General features: G+C 44.9%; 1 long non-coding RNA gene across 1 annotated transcript; it reads right to left on the minus strand.

The window, feature by feature from the left end:
* Positions 1–10,372: 10,372 nt before the first annotated feature.
* On the minus strand, positions 10,373–13,234 carry LOC125555734. Its single transcript, XR_007304830.1, has 5 exons — positions 13,070–13,234; positions 12,909–12,971; positions 12,730–12,822; positions 12,095–12,291; positions 10,373–10,593 (listed from the first exon to the last, which is right to left on the minus strand). It is a non-coding gene; the product is annotated as an uncharacterized LOC125555734 (long non-coding RNA).
* Positions 13,235–16,506: the final 3,272 nt, after the last annotated feature.

Raw genomic sequence — 16,506 nt, forward strand, 5'->3', positions numbered from 1 at the left:
GCTTCGTGAAGCCTTCTTGCATTCTAGTTGTCTGTACTCAGACAAGTTTGCTTCCGCATGTGCTTGTATGTTTGTGTGACTTGAGTGCCGGGTCATGTGACCCATACCTGTATGAACATATTATGTAAGGCTCTCTGGCGCCTTCTGAATAAAGTACCTTGAGTTGTAGAGTTTTGTTGTGATGCCATGTTGTATCTACACATATCGAGCATATTGTGTGTATGTCTAAAATGCTTGGTATGTGTGGGATCCGACAATCTAGTTGTTTATCCATGGTAGCCTCTCTTATTGGGAAATGCAGTATTATGCTTCCATCAGCCATAGTAGTCCGCTACAGCCTGGTTCACTGGAGTCCTGCTAGCCCAGCACTACTGCTCCAGAACACTTGACTGGTCGGCATGTGATTCACTTCATTCTTGTGTCTGTCCCTTCGGGGAAATGTCACGTGGAGACATCCGGAGTCCTGTTAGCCTGCTACAGCCCGGGTTCCCAGAGTCCTGGTAGCCCAGTTGCTATAGCCCGGATTCATAAGCCATTGACCGACATGTTCGATGTTCATTCATGTATGCCTGTCCCCGTAAGTTGGTGCCACTTTGGGTTCACGACTAGTCATGTCGGCTCGGGTTCTCTGTCAGATGGATGCTAGCGACACTATCATATATGTGAGCCAAAAGGCACAAACGGTCCCGGGCCATGGTAAGGCGACACCCATGGGACTACCGTGCGTGAGGCCGCAAAGTGATATGAGGTGTTACAGGCTAGATCAGTGTGACTTAGAATCGGGGTCCTGACAATCGGTGTGACTTAGGATCGGGGTCCTGACAGGTTTGGTATCAGAGCCTGACTGCCTGTAGGATTACCAAGCCGAACTGGTCGAAGTTGAGTCTATAAATGCTTTAGTTATATAAGGGAATTGATTGTGGAAGGGAACATAAGGCTCTTTTTACTACTTTACCTGATTCCCTTCTAATCTGTGTCACCCTCATCTTTTCTACGAGGTTAAGGAACTAGGCTTTCTTTTCTTTCTATCAGTATCATGTGTTACTAATCCATAGACTTATAGGATTGATGGATTCAAGTCTGAGTTAAGTTTCTACTACTTTTATGTGTTAACAGTTGGACTCGGAACCTTGATTTTGTGATGTTGAGTGGTTATGCCACCATTTTGCAAGATGTCTCAAAAATCTTTTGAGCATTTACAGCTGTTATGCTGTCCGAGTCATCCCAGGTTTCTAAATAGTCTCATGCATTTGCAAATCCCTTCTTCCCGTTCCTCATGTTCCTTTGGGCTAGATTAACCACCCTAATAATTGAGTTGAGGTACTCCATTGCCTCGACTTATATGTTGAAGCTATTATTATGACCCTAGGTGTCTTAGAGGACCACCTAGTAATTTAGCCATGTTTTGTGTTCCCAAGTGTGATGATTCTGGTCATCATTCTCGAAAGTATTTTGTGATGCCACGTAGCTAGTAGGCATTCCATTCCTGGGTTCTTGAACCCAAGATTCACCCTACTTACTTCATGTCGATAGTGTTTGCTAGTTCCTTTAGGATATTAGTAACCTTTGTGATAGTCCTCGAGGTCCGTGGGATTTCCTTCTTCGAAATACCATGAACTGCATATGGCAGAAGTTCTTTTGAACCAAATGATCACAACCAAAGTGCTCTTGATGAGTTCTCCGTTATATTGTGAATCTGCCAGTTCTACCATTGTGCATGGGTTATCCGGAAGAAATGTTGAGATTTACTCGACATACTAATCTATGCATCCACAACTCATAAAACCATATGTTGCTTCGAGTTGTCTCTCATTAGTTGTATTCTGATATTTGTCTATCAATTGATAGTCAAGAGTAGTTGTGCATCCGTGTCTGTCGAAGTCTAAACTTCTTGTGGTCCGTCGAGCCATTCTATTCTGGAATAACTGGGAGAAACAAAGTCTGATACTTTCTCCATTTCTAGGATTGGGTCAAAGCAGTTGTATTCCGTAGATCAAAATGCCAATCCAGCTTTTGTTTTGTTCTACCCTGGAGTATTACCCTCTTTATGTCAAGAATGTCATAGGAATTGCACACCATCTTATGAAATCTTGGTGCAGTGATACTTCTCGCCATCATTATTCATTCGTTGGTCTCTGTGTTGTTGTGACCGGAATGCCGACAAGTGAACTGTGACGTGTGAAATCCATACTCATAGCAACTGTGTTGCTTGGCAGTTAATGGACATTAATATCATTCTTAGTGTGTTGGTTATCGAATCACTAGTCGAGGATTGAACGAGCTACCTTGTCCTTATTTATGGTGCACTCTTCGATCTTTGAGTTAGGATTGAATCCCTTGCTCTTCTGATCATGGCGGCCTACCTTGAAAATCAAGATTGTTCTCGAGCTTAATAACATATGGGTGGTTCGTGATTTTCGGAATATCTTCTTGGAAGTATTACCAGGTTGTCACCTGACCGCTATGTTGAGTTCATGATCAAGTTGGTTTTTCCATAAACCACCCTTTCTCCATGGATCTGTGTTCGAAACACCTGAACTAGTTGGATAAGCTAAACAATAACTTGGAGAGTTGGAAGATAAAAGCTTTATCTGACTCGGTTCATTCAAAGGGATATTTTTTTTTTGTGTGTGTATTGAAGAAAGATGATATCTTGACCGATTGACACTCGTGATCAGTTGTTGGATCTATTATCTTACCAATCTTTGATTTGAGCATGGGCTATCATCAAATCAAATTAGAACCAATGGTGCTTGTAATGTTGTCTTACCCGTGGTTGTTTCCTCGGGCATACACCATTATATCCTTTGGTTTGACCAATGCTATCACCTTGTTCACATAGTCGTGGAATTCCATCCTATGGAAATCTTGATAAATTGTTGTTGAGCCCATCGACAACGTCCTTACTTTATCCATGATTTTGTTGGACATTAAGCTAGTGTTGGAAACTTTTGTAAGCATCATCTTTGTGTTAGCTCATGAAGTAGATGTTTTGATGCAAGAGGTGACTTCCTCTAATTCATGTGCATTTGATGCAGGTTGCCGGCATGAACTCAAGAAAGCTTGTTTTTTGCTTCCTTTGGAATCATGCCAAATCATTCATGCATATGTGTGAAGTATTCTATGGTATGGATACTTGCAACCTTCATTCTATGTATATCCCTAGCACACCAAGCCACTGATTGATTTGTTCAAGGAGAAGAAGTTCCTTCATAAGAGATAATCATATGACTTATGTAAGGACTTCGTTATCCGCAATGATAGTTCCCAACCAGAACTCGGTAGTGTTCTGTTGTAAGACTACCATGTGGTCATGCTTGTCTGGGACAGCATTTTCACATGTGTGTAGTAAAGCTAGCTCATGCTTTGGAGCTTGCTACCATAGTTCATCTCCCGAGAATCTCGCAATGTCATCTCGTCGATTTGTGTTGCAACCTTTCCTATTATCTGAATTATCCTGTTACCAACCAGATTTGAATCTTGGGCAGATATGTTGGTTGGAACTTCTTCCAAGAACTATGATTTAGGTTCCATTGAAGTGGAAACACCTAGCTGGAAGCCCTATTATTGCAGTATCTTAATTAAGCCGTTTGGTCACTTCCCATGAGGATTTCGCATGACTTATTCTAGAAGGTGTTCCTCATGGATTTTGTGCTCCCGAAGTCCGACCTTTACTTGATGGCCATGTTGATGCTTTTTAAGCATGAACGTGGTAGCTAGAACATCAAGGAGAACATTAGAAGCGGAGTGCTAAATGTCTCTCAGTCGATCATCCAGATTTTGTTTCCTTGGCATTGCTAAGGTAAAATCTGATATAGTGTTTGTCTTCCTTTGCATTCGCATCATCCATCACCGTTCATCATGGTAGTATGAAGTTTTACCAACATCTTTAGCACAGATGTCGATAAAACCCTGATGAGTAAGGAAATGGTCAAGTTCTTGAGAGCATGCTCAGTCACTGGGTTATATCCTCGGCATCATCAGGAATGTGTTCTCTGCTTACTAAGTTGTCTTATAACTCTAGTTTTCTTTCCAAACTGAGTATGTCATTTCTCCGAAATTCTTCAAACGATCGTTTGTGATTTTCCTCGGGCTAGTTTAGAGAGTTTTAGTGATTTCAATATCAAAAGTAATTCTTTTTTCCACTCAAGGGAATATTTCTACGAGTCACCTCCCCCAATGTGTCCTGTTATGGAATCATGGCAGTTAACTCCTCGCTACGTCATGACCGAGCATAGAATAGTTGCCTACCAAATTGAGCAACCGACATCTTTTTTCTTTCACTCCTGATGTGTGTTTTATGTCTCAACTCAAGAGATGTTCCTATGTCTCACTCCATGAGTTGATTTGGAGTTTCTCGATCTTTGAGAAGATCGATTCCTGTAGAGTTTCTTCTGTCTTCACTATGTGGACAAAGATCTTGAACGCAAGGATGTCAAGATCAGCAGGATGCAAGCAATCAAGGTTGTGATGAAGTGCGGTCAGGATCGAGAAGATTGTGTTGGCCTTGTGTCCCCTCTGTCTTCTTACCTCACATCGTGAATCTTGGGACAAGATTCCTGTTTAATGGGGGTGAGTTGTCACAGCCCTAGATCAGCCCTTGTTTGACTTTGCTTGATCATCATGTCGTCATGTTTAAATTCAAGAAATTTGAAATGGGGATTGGTAAACCCTAACACAAATTTAACTCAAATAGGTTCAACCTCAAAATATTTCCAATGAACCCAAAATGCCTTTGGAAAAGTTCATCATTTTTGAATTGGTCCAGAACCTCTGCCAAAAATGGTGCACATTTTTCTAGGTCACTTTGGATTTTTGAATTAATCCACAAAGTATTTGCATTTGGGAATTTAATTCCTATAAATATTTTAACTGCCCAAATAAGTCGGGAAATGGTTGAGGGCTATTGGAAAATATTTCAGCAGTGCCCACAATTTATTACAGGTTTTTTAGAAAAGGTTTAGTATTACTACTAAATCCAAAAAAAGAAAGAAAAATATAAAGCAGAAACAAATAAAAGGAGAGAGAGACTTACTTGCACTCACCTGGTGGCCCAGCAGTGCTGGCCCGTGCGAGTCACCCTCAACCTCCTGCCAGGAGGATGAGAGGCGTGTGGCCACCACACGCAAGCACGCACCCCGGCCACCACCTTCTTGCCGCCTCCCTCTAGACCTCCTGGACGACGCCACGCACACCCCATGCACTACCCTCTCACTCTCACCCACTTTCCCCTCTCCCCCGCAAGAACACGAGCTTGAACGACCGAGCTCGCCAACACCGATTGCTATCCCCGTGGCCACCGGCCACCCCTCGCCCTGTCGCTAAGCCCAGAAGCTACACGACGCCTGGATGCCCTGCACCATCACCACCATTGTCTTCTTTGCCTCGGCCGCCATGGATCGCGACCGTCGATTCGCGACAACCAACGTTTCCCTGACCCTGACGTCTGCATGATCCGCCTCCCATTGAGCCCCACTCCGTCTTACCCCCTGTCCCTTGCTCAAACTCATGTCGTAGCCGTCGTCCCACCGCAACCGAAGCTCGCTGCCGCTGGCCATATCGCCATTGTGGCCATGCCTTGATTTGGTTGCAACCGAGCATGCCGTTGAACTCATGGAGTTCCCAGGAGCCTATAGAGCACTTCACCTACCCCTCCGTGCAAAGTAGCCTTGCGCACGACCGAGCCCAAACTCCGGCCACCGCCCAGCTCGATGCCACCGCTGCTACAGTCCACCTCGCTCCCTCCCGTGGCCACCGCTGGATGCGCGCGTGCGCCAGCAACCCATAGCTGCAAACCGCGAGTCGAACGGTCGCCGGACGGCAAATCCCGAGCGCCTCCGCCGCTCTGTTTGGTCGCCTGCGGCTTACCGCTGGTGCTCCTGACGTGGCACATTCATTAGTGGCTGATGACGCCCTAATTAACCCCTTGGCTGACTGACACATGGGCCCCACGCCCTAATTAACCCCAACTTTATTTTTGCTTAGATTAGTTATAACCCAGCGTGACCCACATGTCATAGTTGACCGTGCTGATGTGGCCGTTGACCGGACCCACCCGTCCATGACACTAATGACACTGGGCCACTGACCAGTGGGTCCCACTGGTCAGGTTTGACCTGGACCGCGCTTGTTGGCTTGCTGACGTCACATGGACGTCATCCTGATGCAGTAAAGTTTTTCTGGGATTTTAAATAAATCAGAAATGATTTATTTATTTCAAAAAATACCTAACACTTCTAAAATTCATAGAAAAACAACCGTAGCTCAGAATGAAATAATTTATATATGGAAAATTATCAAAAAAATCCAATCTAACTAACTGTACCATTTTCATGTATGTTTGAATAACTAATGCCTGCTGATCAGTTCAAATTAATAAAATTGCATTCAAACAATTACATATGGAGTTTGATTTTGAACCTAGGGTTTAAACCAACTTCATTTAAATCGTTGCTAGTTGCATTAGCTCAAATGATAGCATATTGGCATGACATGATCATGCATCATACTGTTGCATTGCATTGACTGTGTTCCTTCTCTATTGTCGGGATTTATCCCCTCTCAGTAGACATGGTTCTGATGATGAGATCGATGACACCGATAAAGAACTATACTATCTTCAGAAGTGCAAGGCAAGCTAAACCCCCTTGTTCATTCCGATACAATCCCACTCTCTCGCTCCTGCTCTCGTTTAATGCGTTAGCTCAACAACGATTCATCTGTTACATGCTGCGGTAGTTGAACCCCTTTCCTCTGCACGACCTGTCATTGCCACAGTAAATAGATGAAACCCACTAGCATGAGTAGGAGTTGTTTAAGCCCTGATGTGCCTACTCACTCATGCTTGTTTGTCATGCCTGCTACATCTTAGAGTTGAGTCAGGTCTGATTCATTGGGGATGAATTGGAATGGTGATGAACATGTCCTACTGTGTGTGAGCTAAGTGTGTGAACACGATTTGGTAAAGGTATCGATGAGAGGCCATGTAGGAGTACATGGTCGGTTGTTTCATTGGAACCGTCCTTAGGAACTGAGATCTGTGTATGTGATTTAAGATCAGCTACTACCACGCGTTGGGCCCGAAACCAATGGACCCTCTCGACTTAGTAACCGCCCTGTCCTCTGTACAGGAGATGCATGTAGTTTCTGGTGTTTGTAGTATGCTGGAGGTCGTGCGCAGCGCTGACCCAAGGGGTGGGCTATGATGTGGTAGACACATGGTCTGGTGGACTGAGTCACCCGTTTGGTGACCCGAGAACCCTGCACACATCATTCAGGGCCGTAGTGGAAACACAGCGGATTCCCTGCGGATGGAACCTGAATAGGCGATAAACCTGGACTAGGGACTTGTGTGGTTAGTCAGGTCGTGGACGACACCCTCGCTGGGCTACCGCTTGAAGGTTGCCGAGTACATGTCGTGTAAATGGCGATAAGTGCTGAGAGCATGTGTGAAGAAGTACACCCTTGCAGGGTAAAAAAACTATTCGAATAGCCACGTCCGAAGTAAAGGACTACTTGGTTGGCTATACAGTTCATAGACAAGTGAATGTGGATACTCTAAAATGCGCAAGATAAGCATGAGTGCTATGGATGGCGTTCTCGTAGGGAGACGGGAGCCGATCCATAGTGGTGTATTGATTCATGAATATGTGGACTCATGTGCGCCACCACCAAAGAGTTACTTGTAGTCATAGTTCAGGATAGCCACTGAGTCAAAGCTGGCTTGCTGGAGTTAAACACCACCACCCCTTTGTTGATACCGATGCATATGTAGCTAGTTTTGATGTAAGTGTTGCTGGGTACATTTGTACTCACGTTTGCTTAATTTATGTTTTTGTAGAGAGACTTCAGTCTCACTAGTAGTTCCGTGTGGACTTCAACGTTTAGCTTGTTACCTCAGCTACGATCTTGTGCCCTCGGCAGGCTCTTGTAGATAGTCAGGCTTCTTGGCCTTTTTCATTTATAGTTGTCTGTACCCAGACAAGTTAAGCTTCCGCATGTGCTTATTGCTTGTATGACTTGAATGTTGGGTCTTCAGACCCATGTTTGTAATATCTGGCTCCTCGGAGCCTAATGAATAAATACTTTGAGTCGTAGAGTTTTGTTGTGATGCCATGTTGTCAGATTTTGGGTTCTGTCAAAACTCTTGAGGTTTGAACACTGGGGTGCGCACAAAGATCCCCCCCTCTCTAGATTGCACACTCTACAATCTCACGGCCTAGCTCGACAAACCCAAAGAACATGAGACACGGGATTTATACTGGTTTGGGCCACCGTTGTGGTGTAATACCCTACTCAAGTGTGGTGCGGTGGATTGCCTCTTGGGCTATGGATGAACAGTTACAAGGGAAGAACAGCCTCGCGAGGAGAGGTGTTCTTGTGCTTGGTGAACATGAGCAGTTGGTGTGCTATGGATTCGATCTAGGTCCAAATCAGCTTTTTTCCCTATGGTGGTGGCTAGTCCTATTTATAGAGGCCCTGGTCCTCTTCCCAAATATTGAGCAGGAAGGGATCCCAAAATGGCCAAATTCGAAGGGAGACAACTAGTACATGCTATCCTGACAAAAGTAGTCTTCGCCTGCCAAAGGCTGTGGTGGTGACGCCGTCTTGGGCTCCACGGTGACCTCCATCCTGCCGTCCTGCTAGTCTTGGTCTTGTAGCACCAATATGAAAACCTTTTCCTGATGCCTCGGGACTCCTCGTCTGCGCTTGCCCCTTTAGCACCAAAGAGGAAACAAGGACACCGTGCACTGGCGCCCTCCTGGCTCCAGTCGTCATGGCTTGCATCACAGAAACCTCGTGAGATGCTCCTCGCCTTGATCCCTCCGCCCCTCGCGAGCCAGCATGGTGACGCCGCCCATGAGGATGTCTTGCATCGTCCTCCTTGCGAGGCGTGGCCCCTCGTGAGGGTCTTGAATGTTTGTTGGTGAAGATGGGCCATACAGGGCCGCTGGTGGAGCCACGCCGCAGGCCGCAGGCAGATAAGTCTGGGGACCCCCGTTCCCAGAACACCGACAGTATCCCCTGGGCCCAAGGCATGGTTAGGCTTGGCTTCGAGGTGAAGCCAAAGTTCAAGAGCGGAGCGCCGCGGGCCCCATCGGCCGGCGGCCACGGTTGGCGCGTGGCGACCAATTGGACGTGGGCGTCTTCGCTTCCCCATGCTGCCTCAGCAACTGACCGACTTGACGGGTCCTTGCCACACGCAGAAAAAAGATCATTATTACCTTAGATCATGGAGGCTGGCGGTTGGCCTCCCCTTGGCTATAAATGGGAAGTGGGGGCGGAGTCCCCGTCACCCATCTCTTCCTTGGTTCTCATGTTTCTTCTTCTTCCTCGCTCCACTGCTCGTTGGTGCGGTCATGGCGCCGATAGGGAGGTTCTTGGCCGCGGAGAAGGGCAAGACTCCCCTCAACAAGCCCGAGATACTCCCGTCGAAGCAGAGGTAGTCCCATCATCTTGAGATGGTCATGAGGCCGGTAGTGCCGCAGCCATCGTACGAGAGGCCACCTCCTGGGTACCCATTGCCCTTGTACACTCACGCCGAGGGTTCAGGAGGGAGGAGCGATGAGCACCGCCGCCCGTGCCAGGGCCGTGGATGCCGTGTCGCGTAGACGCATGCCGTTGCCCTAGGGGTCCATGCCGCCGACTCCTCGCATGAGTTTGTGCTGTGGGAGGTGATGCCTTCGAGCACTTGGATTCGCCTCCCGCAGTTCTTCACCGCCAAGATGCTGCCGAGGGGCCCTCTCGGGCTTTGGTTGCAGCACGCCGACTTTGACGCCCCAGCGACTGGACACTACAAGAAATATGTCAACTTGTGACCACCACTATTGGTCACTGAAAGGTCAAAAATTTCCATTTATGACCTTTTTGTGACCAAAAACATAAGGTCAAAAGCTGGGCGTCATAAACTGACTATAGCGACCTTTCTTCTGGAATGGTCACAAACGTTTATGACCAAAATACGTCTACTATGGCGTTTTGGTCACTAGCAACCTCCCCACGCCACGTAGGCATCCAGCTTGGCAATCTGACGTGGCACAAGATTCAGCCCGGTCCAATTTGATTTTCCACATGGGGCTAGCCCAACAATTCGGCCTATTTGTGTTTTTTTCTGTGTGTCAATTTTTGGTTGGGTTCATGGGCCAAGCCCAATATTGCAGCCTTTTTATTGTTGGGTTGTGGCCTTTTTGTCTAAACGAATTTAGTTTTTCTTTTTTTTCCAAAAGAAGGGTCCACTAGTCAGATGGGTCCCAGTTGTCAGGTTCTAGTAACAGGTTCCCATCAATTCACACTCATATTCTTCATATTTCAAGCATTATTTAGATTTTCGAAGACAAAAACACACATGATACTTAAATAAGAGCAACCAGATCAAATAATGCAAGCTCTATCCATTCCAATACAGAAGACCATACTGCTTTACGAGCTCTACAAGTGTAACAAGCTCTACAATTGTAATACTAACAAACTCTACAAGTTCTTAGATTCAGACTCCTAACAAGCTCTACTAGATGAACAACATGCCGGACTCGCTTGACGACCATAGTCAGGGCTGGGAACAAACAAAACAACAACATGGCTTCCACTGTCATCCTGTTACATGAATCAGAGAAGAATTAGAATAACTGGGGAAAATATATGTCGTAGCTAACAAAGTAAGAAACAATAGTTAACAAGTCTGAGTCATAGAAGCTAGAAGTGTCTCTTCAGAGAGACGAGAACTTAGAATTGATGCATGGATCTTATTCTAAACAGCATAAACACCATGGCAATAACAAATTAACAGTAACAAGATCAGTGTTAGCAGAATTAAGTACAAGGCAATCACGGGTACCAATCCAGTGCAAGTTAATAGAGAAAATATGTCAAAGTTACTCAGATTTACTAATGTGTTTTTCATACTACCAAATTGAAGGTAAAAGATGTGTACTGATTCAACACTACAAACTGATTTCTGAAAGCTTTACCAAAACATTGTTTAGTCGCTTGGTGCTAAAGCGATAGATGTTGAACACTAACTGCCAGCGATAGTAACAACCAGCAGGTACTGCACCTGCGACCGCCATCACTAGCTTGGAAGCAATAAGCACAGCATAGGTAGGATAGGAATCATCCTGGTTGTGTGTTCATGAATCACCTAATAGGTGCCGTGCCGCATAATTGATTTCCTGAACTCAGTATGCTACACTTGTCTATCCCAAATCAGGGCTCATGAATCCTCATCAAAGTGTGAAATTTTACCTGAAGTAGGGTAGTGGCCATGTCGAAAACCACGTATAGGTCAATGGTCTGCGGGGCATGAGAAGCACATCAGGAACCCGGCAGTCGCAAGTGGCAGACAAAAAAAATACTGCTAGGGAATCTGTACACGAATGAGGCATAGGGCAGCAAAATAAGATATATATTCATGATCTTCACAGCATGAATCCAAATCCTACGGCTGATAGTGGCCCTTTTTATACTACAAAAGACACCTATACACGACCATTGACACCGTTCAAGAATCACAACAGCAAACTAAGAACAATGACAGGCTCCGCATGCCTGTGACATACTGTACACGGCAATAGGAGCAAAAATCTAATAAATTCATTACAGGCTTTCCAATAAAAATAACAAGTTACCTACACACAAGGAAACATAAACTTGAGAGGTTGAGATCAAGGCCTATCAACTACATCATATATATATGCATCAAAAAACAAGGCCATATGGACCAATGCATCATAATTATCAGTTTTAAACACTACAGGATCAGACCGACTGACCGAGCCTGATGAATCAATAGGTGTGAAATGCATTGACACTTTGCTCTGTCTTAAAATTGACAGCTATATTAATTTATATTTATACTCATTAGAGATAGTCATAATATTGGGACGTGGACACTCATCAAGATAACTCTAAAAGAGTTTGACAAGATATGCAACCGAAGTCATAGATCCAGAACAATAAAAATCATCACATTCTATTCTAATGAACACTTATTTACGCTGGATCTCGAATATCACAGACACTATAGTTGCCGGGCAACTATATCTGCACCATTCTAATGCTTGAACATTGTCTACATGAGCATTTTAATACCACTCACCATTTCATTTGACCACACAAATAATCTGGCAAGCACGATGCAGATGCCACCCAGGTAGGCGATCAGTTTTTCTAGACAATACAGCAATCATGCCCTGTGCAAGTTAAGAAATGCAAGGGAAACAAGAAGCTTCAGCAGCTTTTAGCTGGAAAACTCTCAAGGTTGACCTCCCCAACAACTTCAGCAGCAGCTTTTAGCTGGCAAACAAATCAAGTCAGTTGGTTCGACAAAGGAAAACAAAGCAAGCTTATTTTCTTAACTATTTACAGAACTTGTAAAAGAAAAGTAAAATGTTGGGCATGCAGAAAAGGGCAAAGAAGAAAGTCGATGCCAATCACAACTTCTATAGATGGAGATAAACAGAAATAGATAACATTTCTTACATATCTAGCTACAGCCCAACTTGTTCATCATATTCAGTCATGTCACAGTTGAGAGTAAATGTTGATAGTTTATGGACATTTTGCTAGAAGGACATGTCACACTTGTATTCACATGCACATTGATCTAATGGATCAATTGAAGGCAGTTTTTATTTATTCGCATGCACTTTAAGTCAAATGGGATAATCAAAGACAGACACTCTCTATCCAAGTGATTTTAGTACTAGTGCCCGGAACCAACAGGTGGTTTACCTGATTCAGAAATTCATCCAGCCTCTTAACTAGCCGTATGATGCTTCATTCAAAAATGTCAGTCATTTCTGTCACCTCTCCGAAGGTGGCGCCCTGTGAGCAAAATGTTTCAGGACTCTACACAGAATATAACTACAAAAACTGCAGCAGCAATACAGATGTAGAGCAGCAATACAGACCCAGGAGATATCTTGTGATAGCAGGCATCCCATAAGCCGCACAAATGGCCAGAGCAGTGTCACCTGCAATAAGTAAAGCAAAAGAACCAAATTAATCTAGGATTACTGGGATGTGAGGCAGAATTGATGCGAAGAGATCAAAAGGGAACCGGATTAATTACCCTGTGAGAGTTCACGGGTTGACGAGGCACCTACACATGTCCAGCCGCCCTTCCATGACCGCCGGGGTTCACCGCCCTCCTCGACATCCTTAGCTCCTTGGTCGCCACCCTGACCGATCGGACCGGTCCACACGCCCAGGCCTCTCCCCTCTCCTCGATCACCCTGCATCGATGAGCCGCCTCAGATAGAATAGACCACACTCCAAAAAATCATAGAGAAACAAACCACACTCTGATTTGAAATCAAGTGCAAGAATGGCTGCAGCACATACGACTAGTACACAGCATCTAACCCAAACATAATTTCTTTCAATTTGCAAGGATTGCAGATGGAAAAAAGACAGAAGAAAAATGAAAGTAGAATCACCCAGTACCCTATCATGTGCATATTAAGTTCCGTTTAGCAAAGCCAGATGATTAGAGCAGAGCACACAACACATTCTCCTGAATCGACTGCATCTAGATTCGCTAAGAATATCTAATTGGTGTGACCATAATACAATAATAATAATGAAAACGGGACAGAGTGCTGGTGGAATCCGCACCTCATCGTTGTCGACGCCGACGAGGAAGAAGAGGGAGGCGTAGCGCCGGTAGACGACCTTGTAGTTCCGGTGCTCCACGAAAGAGCACTGCATCAATTGGCACAGAGTTCCCGTGAGACGGGCATGAAAATCGAGGTCCACAAATCAAACCCATCCTGATCCAGATCCGAAGGAACATCGTTCTTGATTTGGGTTCGGGACAAAGATGGGGTTCTTGGATCCAGGAAAAGAAGAGGGGGGCGAGGACTACAGGTAGGTGCTGGATTCAGCTGGCGGGAGGATGAGACGGAGAGGGAGGGGGAGGTGTACCTGCTGGTCAGTGCGGGCGAGGCACTTGCGGACGATCTCGCCCTCGAGGGCGCGGCGCTCGTCAAGGGAGAGGTGCTCGTAGTACTGCGGTGTCGGGGCAGATGTTGCCGAGGGTGCAGAGCTCCATGGCGTGGGAGCAGCGGACGCCGGGCAGGATGACGGGGAGCCGCGGCTGCCCAAGCCCTGCCCCGCCAATGGAGAAGGGGGAAAATCCCTCCAGATCGAGGCCTAGATCTGTGTGGGCTTGGCTGCGAGCCCACTGCCGCCGTCGCGGGTCCGGAAGCACCGCCTCACCGGCGGAGGGGATGGGTGCGGAGGCGATGTGAGAGGGGATGGATCGAGGTGGCGGCGGGTGTGTTCTGGGGAGAGGGGGAGAGAGAGGTGGCAGCGGGATGGGGAGAGGAGAGAGAGGCGTCGGCGGGTGTGTTCTGGGGAGAGGGGGAGAGAGAGGCGGCCTGCTAGGGTTTGGGCTGGGCTATTGAGATCTGAATGGTGAATGAGAGGCGTTGGACCCACTGGATACGGACGGTTCAGATTAGCTATAGTGCGGTGATCCGCATGAAGAGTTCTGATTGGCTCAGAAAATCAGTGATTTATGAAAGAGTTTCCAAGTACTAAAAATAGAGGGATTTTGTGAAGCAGCTACCAAATATATTTTGCAAAGGGCACCACACAAATTTTCACTTGAGTTAGACCACATTATATGGATGAGCACCAATTTTTATGCATTTCTGATCTTTCTAGCTATTTTTTATCATTTATCTAGTGCCCAAAATGAGTTTTTTTCTCAAGGATCTACCATATATTTGTTGTAAAATTGGACCAAATCAATTTTCTAAAATACTAGGCCATATTTAATTCACAATTGACCAAATGGTTGGGTGTCAAAAGCTTTTATCCACCTCTGGTGAAAAAGACAAATTTCCGCCGATTCAGCAGGAAGCGGGTCAAATTTGAACTGTAGCTACCTCATAGTTTGCTCTTTATTTTTTCCAAAAATCATTTCTAGGTAAAGAAGTATCTATTTAATCACAGAAACACCAAAAAAATTCCAAGATTCAACCACTAGCTAGGAACGGTCATGCCCGCCGTTTTGACCCCATTTTGAAACGGACATAAGAAATTCAAAAAAATCAAAAAATTGGAAAACCTTCGCATTATGTCATTATATGTGACCAAGTTTCCAGGAAAAATAATAAACTTGTAATACAGCAATTATTTTAAAAAAGTGTTCTCAAAAATGAGCTATCATGCGTGAAGATTCATGGCTTTCAAGCCAAATGGTCAATCTTATGGCCACATTCATGGCATAGTTTGTTCAAATGATCTCATATCGTGCACAAGGGTGCATCTTGGAATTACAAACAATGTTGCCTAAGGGAGTTTTCATTTTCTTTTCACGGAAAATACATTTTCCATTTTCCGACTGCCCGAAATGAGTTTTTTTTGTGAAGGACCTACCATATATTTGTTGCAAAATTGGACCTAATAAATTTTATAAAATACTAGGCCATATTTAATTCACAATTGACCAAATGGTTGGGTGTCAAAAACTTTTATCCACCTCTGGTGAAAAAGACAAATTTCCGCCGATTCAGAAGGAAGCGGGTCAAATTTGAACTGTAGCTACCTCATAGTTTGCTCTTTATTTTTTCCAAAAATCATTTCCAGGTAAAGAAGTATCTATTTAATCACAGAAACACCAAAAAAATTCCAAGATTCAACCACTAGCTAGGAACGGTCATGCCCGCCGTTTTGACCGCATTTTGATACGGGCATAAAAAATTCAAAAAAAATCAAAAAATTGGGAAACCTTCGCATTGTGTCATTATATGTGGCCAAGTTCCCAGGAAAAATAACAAACTTGTAATACGGCAATTATTTTAAAAAAGTGTTCTCAAAAATGAGCTATCATCTTAGAAGTTTCATGGCTTTCAAGCCAAATGATCAATCTTATGGCCACATTCGTGGCATAGTTTGTTCAAATGATCTCATATTGTGCACAAGGGTGCATATTGGAATGGCAAACAATGTTGCCTAAGGAAGTTTTCATTTTCTTTGGACGAAAAAACCATTTTTCATTTTCCGAGTGCCCGAAAGGAGGTTTTTTTGTGAAGGAACTACCAAATAATTGTTGCAAAATTGGACCAAATCAATTTTCTAAAATACTAGGACATATTTAATGCACAATTGACAAAATGTTTGGGTGTAAAAAGTTTTGATCCACCTCTCGTGAAAAAGACAAATTTCCGCCGATTCAGGTGGAAGTGGGTCAAATTTGAACTGCAGCTGCCTCATAGCTTGCTATTTATTTTTTCCAAAAATCAGTTCTAGTTACATAAGTACCTATTTAATCATAAATACATGGTTTGGTGGCGATACGTCGAGGTTTGGGGCGTGGCCGAGGGCCCCATCTCTAGAGCGCGTAAACTCGCATGCCCGCCGCGTGGTCAGCGCGTGACCGTGGCGTTGCCATGTGTTCTAGGTGGCCTAGACATGTCTAGTGGGTTGGGCACTCCCCAGGTAGGTGCTAGGAAGAAAATTACAACATAATATTCTCACGAGGAGACCGATCGATGCTCA

The sequence above is a fragment of the Triticum urartu genome, chromosome 5 (genome assembly GCF_003073215.2).
Source record: "Triticum urartu cultivar G1812 chromosome 5, Tu2.1, whole genome shotgun sequence".
Classification (NCBI taxonomy): Eukaryota; Viridiplantae; Streptophyta; class Magnoliopsida; order Poales; family Poaceae; genus Triticum; species Triticum urartu.